The sequence below is a fragment of the Bos indicus genome, chromosome 14, assembly GCF_029378745.1.
Source record: "Bos indicus isolate NIAB-ARS_2022 breed Sahiwal x Tharparkar chromosome 14, NIAB-ARS_B.indTharparkar_mat_pri_1.0, whole genome shotgun sequence".
Taxonomy (NCBI): domain Eukaryota; kingdom Metazoa; phylum Chordata; class Mammalia; order Artiodactyla; family Bovidae; genus Bos; species Bos indicus.
Window position 1 is genome coordinate 32,173,793 of NC_091773.1, and position 13,869 is coordinate 32,187,661.

Here is a 13,869-nt window from a genome sequence, read left to right on the forward strand (position 1 = left end):
ATTTCCCAGAGAGCCCCTGCAAAACCACAAAGATGTATTCTTTCACTGTGTAAAGCACTAGAAATAATTAGATTTTTAAAAAAATCTATATTCCTCTTGACAGACTACATGAGAGATGTCAAATTGAAAGAGATGTGTATCCTCCTCTAGGTAAATATTTTATAAGTAAAATATTAATATAAATATTTCATAAGTAAAATATTAATATAAATATTTCAGAAACTGTATCCTCTATGAGAGGTTCCTGGGAATTTGTCAATGTCCTTGTGGTCCATGACATGTTTCTATTTATCAAAGTCTTGGTGTGGTTTTGATTGAGGGTTTTAGGCATCAACGGTCAAGTGTTGTTAGTCATAAATTTCAGTTATTATTTAAAGTGCTTATTTGCCACAAGCTTATCCTTCATTTGAATCTGACATCTTCTAGGCCAGTGGTTCTGGGAATGTCCATCAGATACATGCATGCATGTCATTCAGTCTCTGAGTTGTGTCTGACTCTGCAACCCCATGGACTATAGCATGCCAGGCTTCCCTGTCCTTCACTATCTCCCAGAGTTTGCTCAAACTCATGACCATTGATTCAGTGTTGCCATCCAACCATCTCATCTTCTGTTGCCCCTTCTTTTGCCTTCAATCTTTCCCAGCAGCAGCAGGGTCTTTTCCAATGAGTTAGTTCTTCACATCAGGTGGCCAAAGTATTAGAGCTTCAGCTTCAGCATCAGTCCTTCCAATGAATAGTCAGCGTTGATTTCCTAGGTTTTATAAAAAATACAGACGTCTAGACTCTACTTACTAAATCTCTTTACTTCATAATCTTGGGATAGTTTTAGCATATACTTTGCATATTGTTGATATTATTATGTGTCTTTTGTCTCAGGATTATTTTATATATCAAAATTATATCCTCTGTAAAAAGTATATTCATCTAGTTTTATAAATCAGATGTAATATTTCACTAACTTTGAAAATGGGCTTAACTGTGGTTGTTAGCAGACATTTCACCAAAGTTTTTCGAAATGGCTTGATTATCTTATTTTTCATGCCATTATGTACAACTGGATTTGCTTGTCAGTTGCATCATCCTTGTTATGGACACTCATGAGAACTTTCACATTGGCCATGTATCAGTAATAAAATAAATAAATTGAATCTCTGTCATCTACAGACAGTTTTTGTATCATTTTGATGTTTTTCTGTTTAGGTAGGACAGTTTGAAAAGTCACCAGTGGTGGCAGAAAACAGCGGGTTTGATCATATTTCCTCCTTCACATCAGAACCTGGGCAGTCTTCTCCCAGCTTCAGCCCCAACACTTCATCTCTGGTTCTGTGCTGGTTCCTTTCCTTTTCCTGACCAAAGGTTTTCATGTTAATTGGCTTCTTATTCCTTTTCTCCCTTGTTTGGGGACTGTCCTCTTTTTCTCTTTCTTTTGTTTCTTATCTCTCCTGTTCCCAATGATTAGTTTATTATTTTATGGATCCTCTTCTCTCTGATCAGGGATCTGTCTCCTTCCCCTCCCCCCCAGGTCTTTCCTATTTCCACCCCAATTCCTGTCAGCACCCCCCCACTAATCTTTGAATCCTCCTGTCAAATCAGGTCACTCCCATCAAACTCCATCCACCTTCCCTCCTGATTTTGTCCACCTTTTCTTCAGGATAAACTGCTAATTTACAGGGAACTCTACTCGAAGTTCTGTGGTGATCTAAATGGGAAAGAAATCCAAAAAAGAGGGAATATGTGTATATATATAGCTGATTCACTTTGCTGTACAGCAGAAACTAACAGCATTGTAAACAAATACACTCCAATAAAAATTAAAAACAACAAAACCAACCCCCCTCAAAAAAAAAAAAAAAGCTCCTTATTGCATCATAAGCAAACTCTTTGTTCAGAATGCATTTCTAACACCACTTTACCTGCTTACTAGAGCAGAAAACACTCACATAATGTTACTGAAACTCTTTCTGAGTTGATCTGTGGACAGGGGGTTCCCAAGTTGAAAATCAATCTGGTGCTTTCCTAAGTGCTTTAAGTGCTTTTCCGAATTAAAGGAAAGAATCAAATATCCAAGCAGAATTTTAACATAAAAGTTAACAGCTGGTGGATAAAGAATCTCTGAGAGCCTCTTGTTATCTGAGTTAGACGTTCTTTATTGAACTTCATTTGAAACATGCAACTTGGCATTAAATTCACAGCTGTAAGATTTCTAGGAGGGAGAAAAAAAAAAACAGTCTGGATATGGTTACATCGGCTCCAAAAGAAAGACAACTATCTGTGGTCTTATTCTTCAGGTAGTCTGAAGTAGTGGTAGGAATCGCTTTCGTATTGCTTGGGAGGCAGCACTACAAACAGTCGCTGGGACCAAGGGTCACTCTGTACTGGTTTCCTTCAGTCTGTGCCTTTGGGGTCTGGCCCACCATTTGGAGGCTTAAGTCTCACCCTTAGAGATATTTTCTTTGCTTTTTCTCAGTTGCATCATTCTTGTTATGATGCAACTGACAAAAACTATTTCTAGCAGAAACAAATATCTACTTAATTTTGGTATAAGGTCCCAAAATTTTGGTGCACCAAATGTAATTTGTAATGTAAATTTTTTCAAATATAATTGCCTTTGCCAGCGCGATGCTTGAATAACAAGCACTCAGTTTACAGTTATGCTGTCCACATAATTTGCTAGTTGCACACTGATCTCCCCCGCCTCCCTCCCCTTAAACCCTCTCTCTTCCCACAAGCTTCCTCAACTTCATTTACTCTGAGAAAGCTTCTGATACACTGGGCATTGGGCATTTTTCTAAACTAGCGTGTCCCAAACTTTGCTTCACAAAGAATCAGCTGAAAACTGTTGGTTGCTCAGTCGTGTCTGACTCTTTGTGACCCCATGGACTGTAGCCTGCCAGGCTCCTTTGTCCGTGGCATTTCCCAGGCTAGAATACTGGAGTGGGTTGCCATTCCCTTCTCCAGGGGATCTTCCTTACCCAGTGATTGAACCCAGGTCTCTTGCACTGTAGACAGATTTTTAACCATCTGAGCCACCAGCAAAGCCCCTTAGATTCAGCTTGGAAATGTTAAAAAATCCTCCTCAGGATATCTGGGGGAGTGGGCCAAGTATCACTATGTTTAGTTTAGGTTTTCAGATGATTCCAAAAATGAGATGAAGCTTGGAAACCATAGTTCTAAGTGATTTATCTATAGCTATTCATCATCTTGGCTATTACTACTCAGAGCTATCAGACTATCCCAGATCACATGGATTGGGCAATCTGGCTCATCTCGAGTTATCGATGATGATTCATCATCCTTAATCTCCTCACTCTTCTCACTTATCCTCTAGGAAACTGCACTTGTACCCTGATTTTCTCTTACTCTTTTTTATAGCTTCCCTTCTCCTTTCTGTCTTGCTAATATGGTTATGCTCCAGAATTCAGGCCTTGATCATCTCTTATTTATCTAACACTTACTCTCTTGGTGATCTCATTCAGGCTTGTGGCTGAAAATACCCTCTATAGGCTGACAATTCTCATATTCTCACATTTGTATTTCTGTTCCAAATTTTTTCCTAAATTCCAGATTCCTAAGGCCAGCTCTCTATTCCATATCTCTGCTTGGATGTCTAATAGTCATGATGACTGACATATTCAAAACAGAATATATGGTTATTTTCTAATTATCCCTCCAAATCTACTCCTTGTACAGAAGTTTCCATTTGAACAGATAGTTTCATTTTTTGAGTTGCTCAGATGAAAAAGAAATCACCCTTGACCCCTCTTTCTCTGAGCACATTGAATCTGTCAGATAATCCTGTTGGCTCTATTCTTCAGAGTACCTCCAGAATCCAAACACTTCTGACTGCTTCCACTGATACCACCCTGGTCTGAGCTGCCATCATCTCTCAGCTACATCACTGTAAGCACCTCCTCACTCTTCTCCCCTCCCCTTGTCGATCAGACCTCCCTGCAGTCTCCTGTCAGTACAGCCCCCAGAGTCATCCTTAAAGACACAGTTCAACAGTGTCACTCCTCTGCGTGGATTGCCACTTGTTGTTCAGTCACGAAGTTGTGTCTGACTCTTTGTGATCCCATGGACTGCAGCATGCCCGGCTTCCCTGTCCTTCACCATCTCCTGGAGTTTGCTCAAACTCATGTCCATTGAGTCGGTGATGCTATCCAACGATCTCATCCTCTGTCACCCTCTTCTCCTCCTTCCCTTAATCTTTCCCAGTATGAGAGTCTTTTCCAATGAGTTGGTTCTTCACATCAGGTGGCTAAAGTACTGGAGCTTAAGCTTCAGCATCAGTCCTTCCAATGAATAGTCAGGGTTGATTTCCTTTAGGATTGACTGGTTTGATCTCCTTGCAGTCCAAGGGACTCACAAGAGTTTTCTCCAGCTCCACAATTCGAAAGCATCAATTCTTCGGTGCTCAGCCTTCTTTATGGCCCAACTCTCACACCTGTACATAACTACTGGAAAAACCATAGCTTTCTCTGCTTTTTAATATGCTATCTAGATTTGTCATAGTGTTTCACTAAGGTGGAACCCAAGATTCTTAGGATGGCCTTCAAGGCCCATGTGATTTCGTTCCCGATTGTCTCTCTGGTCCATGTGATTTAGTTCCTGATTGTCTCTCTGACCTCATCTCTAACAACTCCCCACCTTGCTCAACATGTAACAGCATGGCTGGGCTGAATAACGACCCCCAAAGATGTCCATGTCCATCTCTGGAGCCAGTGAATGCTACTCAATGTAGCAAGAGACTTTGCAGATGGGATTAAGTTAAAGATCTCAAGATGAGGGGATCATCTTGGATTACCTGGGTACACCCAATGGGATCACAAGTTTCCTTATGGGAGGGAGACAGGAAGATGTGATTATGGAAGCAGGAGGTTGTAAGGTGACTTGGGAAAGTCACTAATCTGGCAAACATCAATATCATCATCTGTAACATGGCAAAAATACCCACCTCACTGGATCACTGTGAAGATAAAGTAAAAAAAAATTAAAAAGTCTTGTATACTTGCCATTTGAAATGCTATGTAAAATTTTCTATTTTACATGTCATAAGTTTCATCATATTTATTTTGGACCCAATTTTCCACCAGTCTGTGGGAAAAAGGCAAAAATATTTTAAGTATGTATTCTTTATGTACTTTAATTATTTAGCAATTTGAGGAGTTAATCGTGCAACTGTGATTTATGTGTTTTTGGGTGTTCATTCAGGTCACGGACAACATTACAGAAAAGAACTAGACCAGGTACGAAACTCCTTATACCCTAAGTGAATTCCTATCCATATTTAACATTATTCAACCATTCAGGAATTCACCTACCTTGAGTATGCAAGTATACCCTTGGTTCATGAGGAGTTTTTTGAGCTTTTAAACTGCATTGCTAAAATCCTGGTATACAGTGTCTGTGACAACTTCTTAACTGATGGTTAGTTGGGTAATTTTTTTCCCTTAGTGAACTCACTTGAATTCTATGGGTCATCCTGATCTCCTCTTGGAAGTTTCTTGGGTTTATGTTTTGGAAGAGAGGGGCATTTCTTCCCCTCAAGCCTTAGGACTGCTGTCTATGTCTCTGTGATTTCTCACTAGTCATCTATTTGGGTCCTTGACTGCACCTTCACATTCCTTTTATAGCCCGAATATAATCTATCTTGGTCTGAAGGGGTGTTAACACTTACTGTGGCCAAGTACTCTTTTACTCCTCTCCATCTCTTGGGATTCGATTCCCTCTTGGCCATGTTTGTCCTGTCTGCACAGGTGGAAGATCATTCTCTGTACTAGACATGGTAGAAGTTATGAACATTGCCAGATAATTTTGTACTTGCAGTTTTTTTAAGGCATCAGTCTCAGTAGAGAACTAGGAGTTCTCTATTTTCCAATATGACTGTGCTGTGTGTGTGTGCTAAGTCCCTCCAGTTGTGTCTAACTCTTTGCGACCCTGTGGACTGTAATCCACCAGGCTCCTCTGTCCATGGGCTTCTCCAGGCAAGAATCCTGGAGTGGGTCAGTTGTCATTGACCAGTTGTCACTAACTCTTTGTGACCCTGTGGACTGTAGTCCACCAGGCTCCTCTGTCCGTGGGCTTCTCCAGGCAAGAATCCTGGAGTGGGTTGCCGTGCCCTCCTCCAGGGCATCCTCCCGATCCAGGCATGGAGCCCACACCTCTTCTGCCTCCTGCACTGGCAGGTGAGTTCTTTACCACTAGTGCCACCTGATCAGATTTAACTTCATGAGGCAAATTTTATATTTTTCCCTATAAATTATATTTTCACTCATTAGGTTTCATTTTCCTCACTTGGCTTTATTTTTCTTTTCATATAAAAAACTTCATTTAGCTTAACTTTTGGGTTCTTCGTATGTTGCATTATTTAGGATTTTAGTTACAACCCTGAGGTTGAATTAGTTCCCATATTTTAATATATTCAGCTTCTTAATATGTGAAAATGTAAAATGTGTACCTGGCACAATTTCTCAGGGGAAAAACTCAGTGAAATGTGTTGATATTTCCCTTTTCTCAGCTCCCGAAATAGCTGCCTTGTGTTCCTTTACTCTGTGTGTGAGAAACACCTGCCCTCCCTCTGCAGTGGTCTCTCAGGACATCAGTTCTGTCTAGTGAACTAATTTCATTACCTGGACTGCTCGGTTTTTGTTTTTTTTTTTTAACTAAACAAGGAAACTATGAAAATAAAGACAGAAAAAGGAAACTTTTCTTTAATTGGTTCACTCCAAAATTAATGTTCTGACAGTCATTTTGGCACATTTATGTTGTCTTACTGGTAAGTGGAAAGCAATGTCTCAGTTACCCATACCTTCCCTCTTTTTTGCTTTGTACAGAGATATTCAGTTATAAAAAGACTAATTGCATGGCTGTCCTCCACTCTATGGGAAGGAAACATCTAGAAATCCAACTCTTTAAAAAATACTGATTTACACAATAAATGTGAAAACGTTACCCCTGGGATCCCCATTTCGGGCTGTCTTGTCTTTCTGATTGGGGCACATCAGTGGTGTCATTTTGATGGTGATGGTGATAGTAACACAGTGAGCGCCTCACTCGGTGTCAGGGACTGCAAGAACGACAGGAATGTGGTTACACTCAGTCCTCATGGCAGACCGTGATGCAGGTGCTACTGCTATCATCATCTATAGAAAAGAGAAGCAGAGGTTGAGAGAGGTTAACAAAATTATCCAGTCCAGACAGATGTTAACTGGCAAATCGAAGTGCATTTGACTTGGAAGTCTGCTTCCATTCACAAGGCAATATGTTTTTCTGAAATTTGCCACCATTAGAGAGTTCCCCTCAAGTGACTCCTGCATTCATTCTGGGATGTGTCCCAGGATACTCATTAATAACACTCTGGAGTTAGCTCAAGGAATCTTTCATTTATCCACTTTTAGTCTTCTTCTTTTTTTTTCTTTTTTTACTGAGGCATTATTTAGCATTTTATTTATTTATTTTTTAATTTAAATTTATTTATTTTAATTAGAGGCTAATTACTTTACAATATTGTATTGGTTTTGCCATACATCAACATGAATCCGCCATGGGTGTACATGTCTTCCCCATCCTGAACCCCGCTCCCACGTCCCTCCCCATACCATCCCTCTGGGTCATCCCAATGCACCAGCCCCAAGCATCCTGTATCCTGCATTGAACCTGGACTGGCAATTCGTTTCTTATATGATATTATACATGTTGTAATGCCATTCTCCCAAATCATCCCCGCACTCCCTCTCCCGCAGAGTCCAAAAGACTGTTCTATACGTCTGTGTCTCTTTTGCTGTCTTGCATACAGGGTTATCATTACCATCTTTCTAAATTCCATATATATGCATTAGTATACTGTATTGGTGTTTTTCTTTCTGGCTTACTTCACTCTGTATAATCGACTCCAGTTTCATCCACCTCATTAGAATTGATTCAAATATATTCTTTTTAATGGCTGAGTAATACTCCATTGTGTATATGTACCACAGCTTTCTTATCCATTCATCTGCTGATGGACATCTAGTCTTCTGTCAGGCTTCCCCAGTTGCTTAGCAGTAAAGAATCTGCCTGCTAATGCAGGAGACGTGGATTCTATCCTTGGGTTGGGCAGATCCCCTGGAGAAGGAAATGGCAACCCACTCCAGTATTCTTGTCTGGTAAATCCCATGGACTTTGACAGATGAATGGATATGGAAGCTGTGGTACATATATACAATGGAATACTACTCAGTCATAAAATAGGAATGCATTTAAATCAGTTCTAATGAGGTGAACTGCTGGGAGGGATTGGGGGCAGGAGGAGAAGGGGACAACAGAGGATGAGATGGCTGGATGGCATCACCGACTCAATGCACACGAGTTTGGGTGAACTCCGGGAGTTGGTGATGGACAGGGAGGCCTGGAGTGCTGCAATTCATGGGGTCACAAAAAGTTGGACACGACTGAGTGACTGAACTGAACTGAGCTGAATGAGGTGGACGAACCTAGAGCTTATTATACAGAGTGAAATAAGTCGGAAAGAGAAATATAAATATTGTATACTGATGCATCGGAGAAGGCGATGGCACCCCACTCCAGTACTGTTGCCTGAAAAATCCCAGGGACGGAGGAGCCTGGTTCACTGCAGTCCATGGGGTCGCTGAGGGTTGAACACTACTGAGTGACTTCATTTTCACTTTTCACTTTCCTGTATTGGAGAAGGCAATGGCAACCCACTTCAGTGTTCTTGCCTGGAGAATCCCAGGGATGGGGGAGCCTGGTGGGACACACACAGAGTCGGACACGACTGAAGTGACTTAGCAACAGCAGCATACTGATGCATATATATGGAATCTAGAAAGATGGTACTGATGAATTTATTTTCAGGGCAGCAGTGAAGAAACAGGCACAGAGGACAGACCAATGGACACGGGGAGGGAAGGAGGAGAGGGTGAGATGTATGGAGAAAGTAACATGGAAATTTACAATACCATATGTAAAATAGCCAATGGGAATTTGCTGTATGACTCGGAAATCAAACAGGGGCTCTGTGATAGACTGAAGGGTGGGATGGGAGGGAGATGGGAGGGAGGTCTGGGAAGGAGGAGACATAGGTATACCTATGGCTGACTCTTGTTGATGTACGGCAGAAAACCACAAAATTCTGTAAAGCAATTATCCTTCAATTAAAAATTTAAAAAACAAAAACAACAATCCCATGGACAGAGGAGCCTACAGGCTACAGTCCATGGAGTTGCAAAAGAGTAGGACATGACTGAACGACTAAATAACAAATCTTCTTTCAGTAATAATTATGCCATTGCTGAAGTCTACAGCATCCTCAGAATCTTCTGAAGGGCCCTCTCCACTGCTCCTCCTTCTGCTCCCCCAGGCACTTTATGAGAACTGTTTACCAAATGTGCCAAAGGCAGTAGACATCCGTCCTGCCTGATGAAGCTGCTCTCCCCAGCTGGGTGGGCTGAGAGTTTGGGGCTCCATCACCACCCATGTGGACCAAGGGAATGGGTCCCATCATGGAAGCAGTAGATGTGCTAGAGTAACAGGAGATCTTCAGATGCCAAGACCTCGTGTCTCTTCTTTGTCCCTCTGTGCCTCCCAGCAAATGTCTCAGCAACACCGCCTGTACTCTTTTCTACTTGGAATTCCCCCTCCTCCCTCCAACTCTCCTTTACCTGACAAGGTCTTCTTCATTGTTTAAGACCCAATTCATGGGCCACCAGGTCTCAGAACTCTTCCCTGACTATTCCCTACAGCTTGTTAGTTGCCCTCCACTGTGCTTCCATAGTATCCTTTACTTGTGTCAAAAGCCCCCTGATATGCTGTATTATGAATATTGCATATGAATCTTTTAATCTCACTAGGCAATTGTGTGCAGGATACAGTTAAAGAGTAGGAATGATTATCCATCTTTGTGCCCCAGCCCTGCATCTGGCACGTAGTATCGGGTCAATAAATGTTAAAAAATAAATCACTCTTATGTTTATAGCTAGAATAAGTCAAAGGATGGATGGTTCAATAAATCTTCCTTATTAAGTTTCCCTTGACCTTTCCCAGATTCATGTCTAATCATCTCTTCCCTGGATCCCTGAAGCAGTCTCTCACCTCTTTTTATAGTGGTAAAATATACATAATATCAAATTTATTGTTTCATTTATCTTAAAGTATACAAAGCCTTTCCACTCTTAACCTGTGTCCCTGACTTCAGTAAATCCTCCTTAATACCACCCTTCACTTAGTTGCCCAAATGAACTATAAATAGAACTGTCATGATCCAGCAATTCCACTCCTGGGTATATATCAGAAGAAAATGAAAACACTAATTCAAAAAAATACATGCACCCCTATGTTCCTAGCAGCAACATTCACAAGAGCCAAGATATGGAAGCAACTTAAATGTCTATTAACAGATGAACGGATAAAGAAGATGTGATACATATATACAATGGGATATGACTCAGCCATAAAAAAGCATGAAATTCTCATTTGCAACAATGTGGATGGACCTAGAGAGTATTATGCTGTTATCTCTTAAATGTGGAATCTGAAAAAATTTAAAAACGATGTATATAATAAAACAGCAAAAGACCCACAGATATAGAGTAAAAACTAGTGCTAACCAATGGGGAGAAGGAAGCGGGGTGGGGCAAGATAACCACTATGTATAAAATAAACTACAAGGATATATTGTACAGAATGAAGGATACAGCCAAGATTTTATGGTGTTTTTAAATTTAAAAACTTTGAATATGTGGTACACCTGAAACTAATATAATACTGTAAATCAGCTATACTTTCAACAAAGGAAAAAGAAAGAAATGTCACATAAAATCCATGTTTGCATCTCCCTGGACCTAAACATGTGTGTCAGAGTCCACGTGGGTTTGCTGTGTGTATTTATAACTGCCTACGGGTCACCTCCACTGGCATGTCAAGTCACTACATCAAGGCCAATTCATCCCAGACGATCACAGTGTCTCTCAACAAGGTGACTTCTCATCCTAACTTTTTCAGTTTTCTCTTTCCCTGTGTTAGAATCCTGAACATCGTCCTTGCTTCTCCCATTCTCTTATAACACCTAAACTAGCTTCAAGCTGTGATTCTTCAGCCTTTGAAATTTCTTTTATAGTTTACCTTTAATCTCTGCTACTTCCTAGCTCTGTGACCTTAACCTCTCTGTACCTCAGGTTCCCCTTACATAAAATAGGATTTTTTTTTTTATCTTCTAAGCTGGGGTTGTTAAAATCTAAGTTACACATTTGAAACACTTGAGGACTTGTGGTGGCTCAGTAGTAAAGAATCTGACTGCCAATGTAGGAGACAGAGGTTTGATTTCTGATCCAAGAAGATTCCACGTGCCATGGAGCGACTAAGCCCATGCACTACAACTACTGAGCCTGTGCTCTAGACCCTGGGAGCTGCAACTACCGAGCTCACGTGCCTAAAACTGGTGCCCTGCAATAAGAGAGGCCACGACAATGCACTTGAGCACTGCAACTAGAGAAAAAGCCCACGCAGCAACGAAGACCCAGCATAGCCAAAGATAAATAAATAAAACCACAGTAAAAAAATTATAAACAAAACTGCTTGATATCTGACACATAGCAAGTGCTGAACAAATGATAGATATGATTGTTACTATTATTATTTTCTACATCAATATGGGATTATTATGATCGTCTCATAGCAGGTGTCCTCACCCATCCCCTGTCATTCTTGAACAAAATTTTCCAACCGTCTTTATAAAACGATGTGTATCATATTTTATGCCAAGAATATATAAGGGCTTCAAGCTACTTATTTTAAAAGCATAAATTTTCTGCCTCATTTTTCCCACAACTTGGCTTCACCTTCCTTATTATTCATTTATTCATCCATTCAACAAATATGTGACAGGTGCTGTGCTAAGCTTTAGGGATAGGATGACAGATAAAAAATAAGGCATTACTTCTGCCCTGAGGGAAATTATGGCCCTTATTATATATACACATTATATATATATTTTCACCATCCTGACTATATATATACACAGTGTGTGTGTGTGTGTGTGTGTGTGTGTGTGCGCGCGCGTGTGTGCTCAGTTGCTCAGTCAAGTCCAACTGTTTGCAACCCCATGGACAGTAGCCCGCCAGGCTCCTCTGTCTATGGGATTATCTAGGCAAGAATGCTGGAGCAGGTTGCCATTTCCCACACCAGCGGATCTTCCTGACCCAAGGATTAAACCCTCGTCTCTTGTGTCTCCTGCATTGGCAGGCAGATTCTTTACCATTGCACCACCTGGGAAACCCATATATTAATATATATGGTCCTTTCAGCTATAGGACAGCCTTGATGGAAGCATATAAGATGCCCGTGGGAGCCGATAGGAGAATATATAGCCAAATTTGAACTCAGTCATAAGGTGTATAAAGGAATTAGCCAAACAAAGACAACAAGTAGAGGGGGTGGCAGAAAGGGGGTTTCAGGGAGTGGTTCAGAGAAGGACATACCAGCTAGCGGAGCAACTCAGAGACTAGCAAGTAGTATGGACTGAAAATTTTTGTTCCCCTCGCCCAGATTCATATTTTGAAACCCTAACCCCCCCAGTGTGTTGCCATTTGGAGATGGAGCTTGTGTGTGGTAATGAGGGTTAGACTGGGACATGGGGATGAGGCCATGATCCTACAGGATTAGTGTCCTTATAAGACACACCAAGGAGCTGGTTCACTCACCAGCCTTTTCTCTCCACAGGCATGCACCAAGGAATGGCCATGTGAAGACACAGCAAGAAGGTGGCTGTCTGCAATCCAAAGAGAGAGTCCTTACTGGACATCAGTCCTGCTGGCACCTTGGTCTTGGACTTCCAGTCACCAGAACTGTAAGAATATACATTTCTATTATTTAGGCATCCAATCTATAGCATTTTGTTAGGCTAACCTGACCTAAGAAGGACAGAGGGTAATTCAGATTCTGGGGAGGGGGACAGGGGATAAGAAGGGGCAAGGCTAGGCTGAGGGAAAGTGACAACTACAATATGCAAGGTCTTGTGTGCAAGGATGGGGCCTCTTCCTGGAGGTACTAGGTGAGTCACTGATTGGTTTTAGCACAAGAGTTAGTTACATGGTCATTTATATCAGGGGGGCCATTCTGTGGAGGACGGATTTGAAGAAGGCAGTAGTGGAGGCAGGAAGAGCCATATAGTGGCTGTAGCAGGAATAGAGGTAAAACCTGATGAAGTCCTGAGTTAAGGTGGAGACTTGAGGAGTATAGGGAAGTGGATGGATTTGAGGTTCAATCTGATGAGAGCTGTAGCTCTGAGTGGGAGATGTGGAAAGATGCGTGGAGACACAAGGGAGCAGCCTTAGTCTCACTTTGAAGGGAGTCTGTGGTGGTTTAGCGATCAAGTCGTGTCCGATTCTTATGACCCCTTGATCTGTAGCCCACCAGGCTCCTCAGTCTGTGGGATTTTCCAGGAACGGGTTGACAGTTCCTCCTCTAAGGGAAACTTCCTGACCCAGGGATCAAACCTATGTCTCCTGCATTGCAGGTGGATTCTTTACCACTGAGCCACCAGGGAAGACCCTTGAAGGGAATCTACCCCTCTTCAATACGCTTGTCTTTATGACTTTCACCTGTTAACACCTCCCTACTCTTGGAGCCTCCCCACCCTTACAAAATGTCTCAAGACTAATATGAAATCATTCCCCCACCCTCTTTCTCTCACTTATGTAGTCTAATCTCCCTCAGTTTAGCTGTGAATTATACATTATCTGTATGGTTATCAGATATATCAAGCCAGTTGTATTATTAGCTCCTTATGGCCAGGAGTCCAGCGCCTCACTGCATGTGCCAGGGCAGCTCTTCTCAACCCCTCTTTCTCTCTGTGACACTCATGAATGGTGATAG

General features: G+C 41.6%; 1 long non-coding RNA gene across 1 annotated transcript in view; it reads left to right on the top strand.

The window, feature by feature from the left end:
• Window positions 1-12,835, top strand: part of LOC139186908 (uncharacterized) — a 314,423-nt gene extending 301,588 nt beyond the window's left edge. The window contains exon 6 of the long non-coding RNA XR_011570594.1: window positions 12,715-12,835. This is a non-coding gene — a long non-coding RNA (uncharacterized lncRNA). The remainder of the gene's footprint in view (window positions 1-12,714) is intronic.
• The last annotated feature ends 1,034 nt before the right edge of the window (window positions 12,836-13,869 follow it).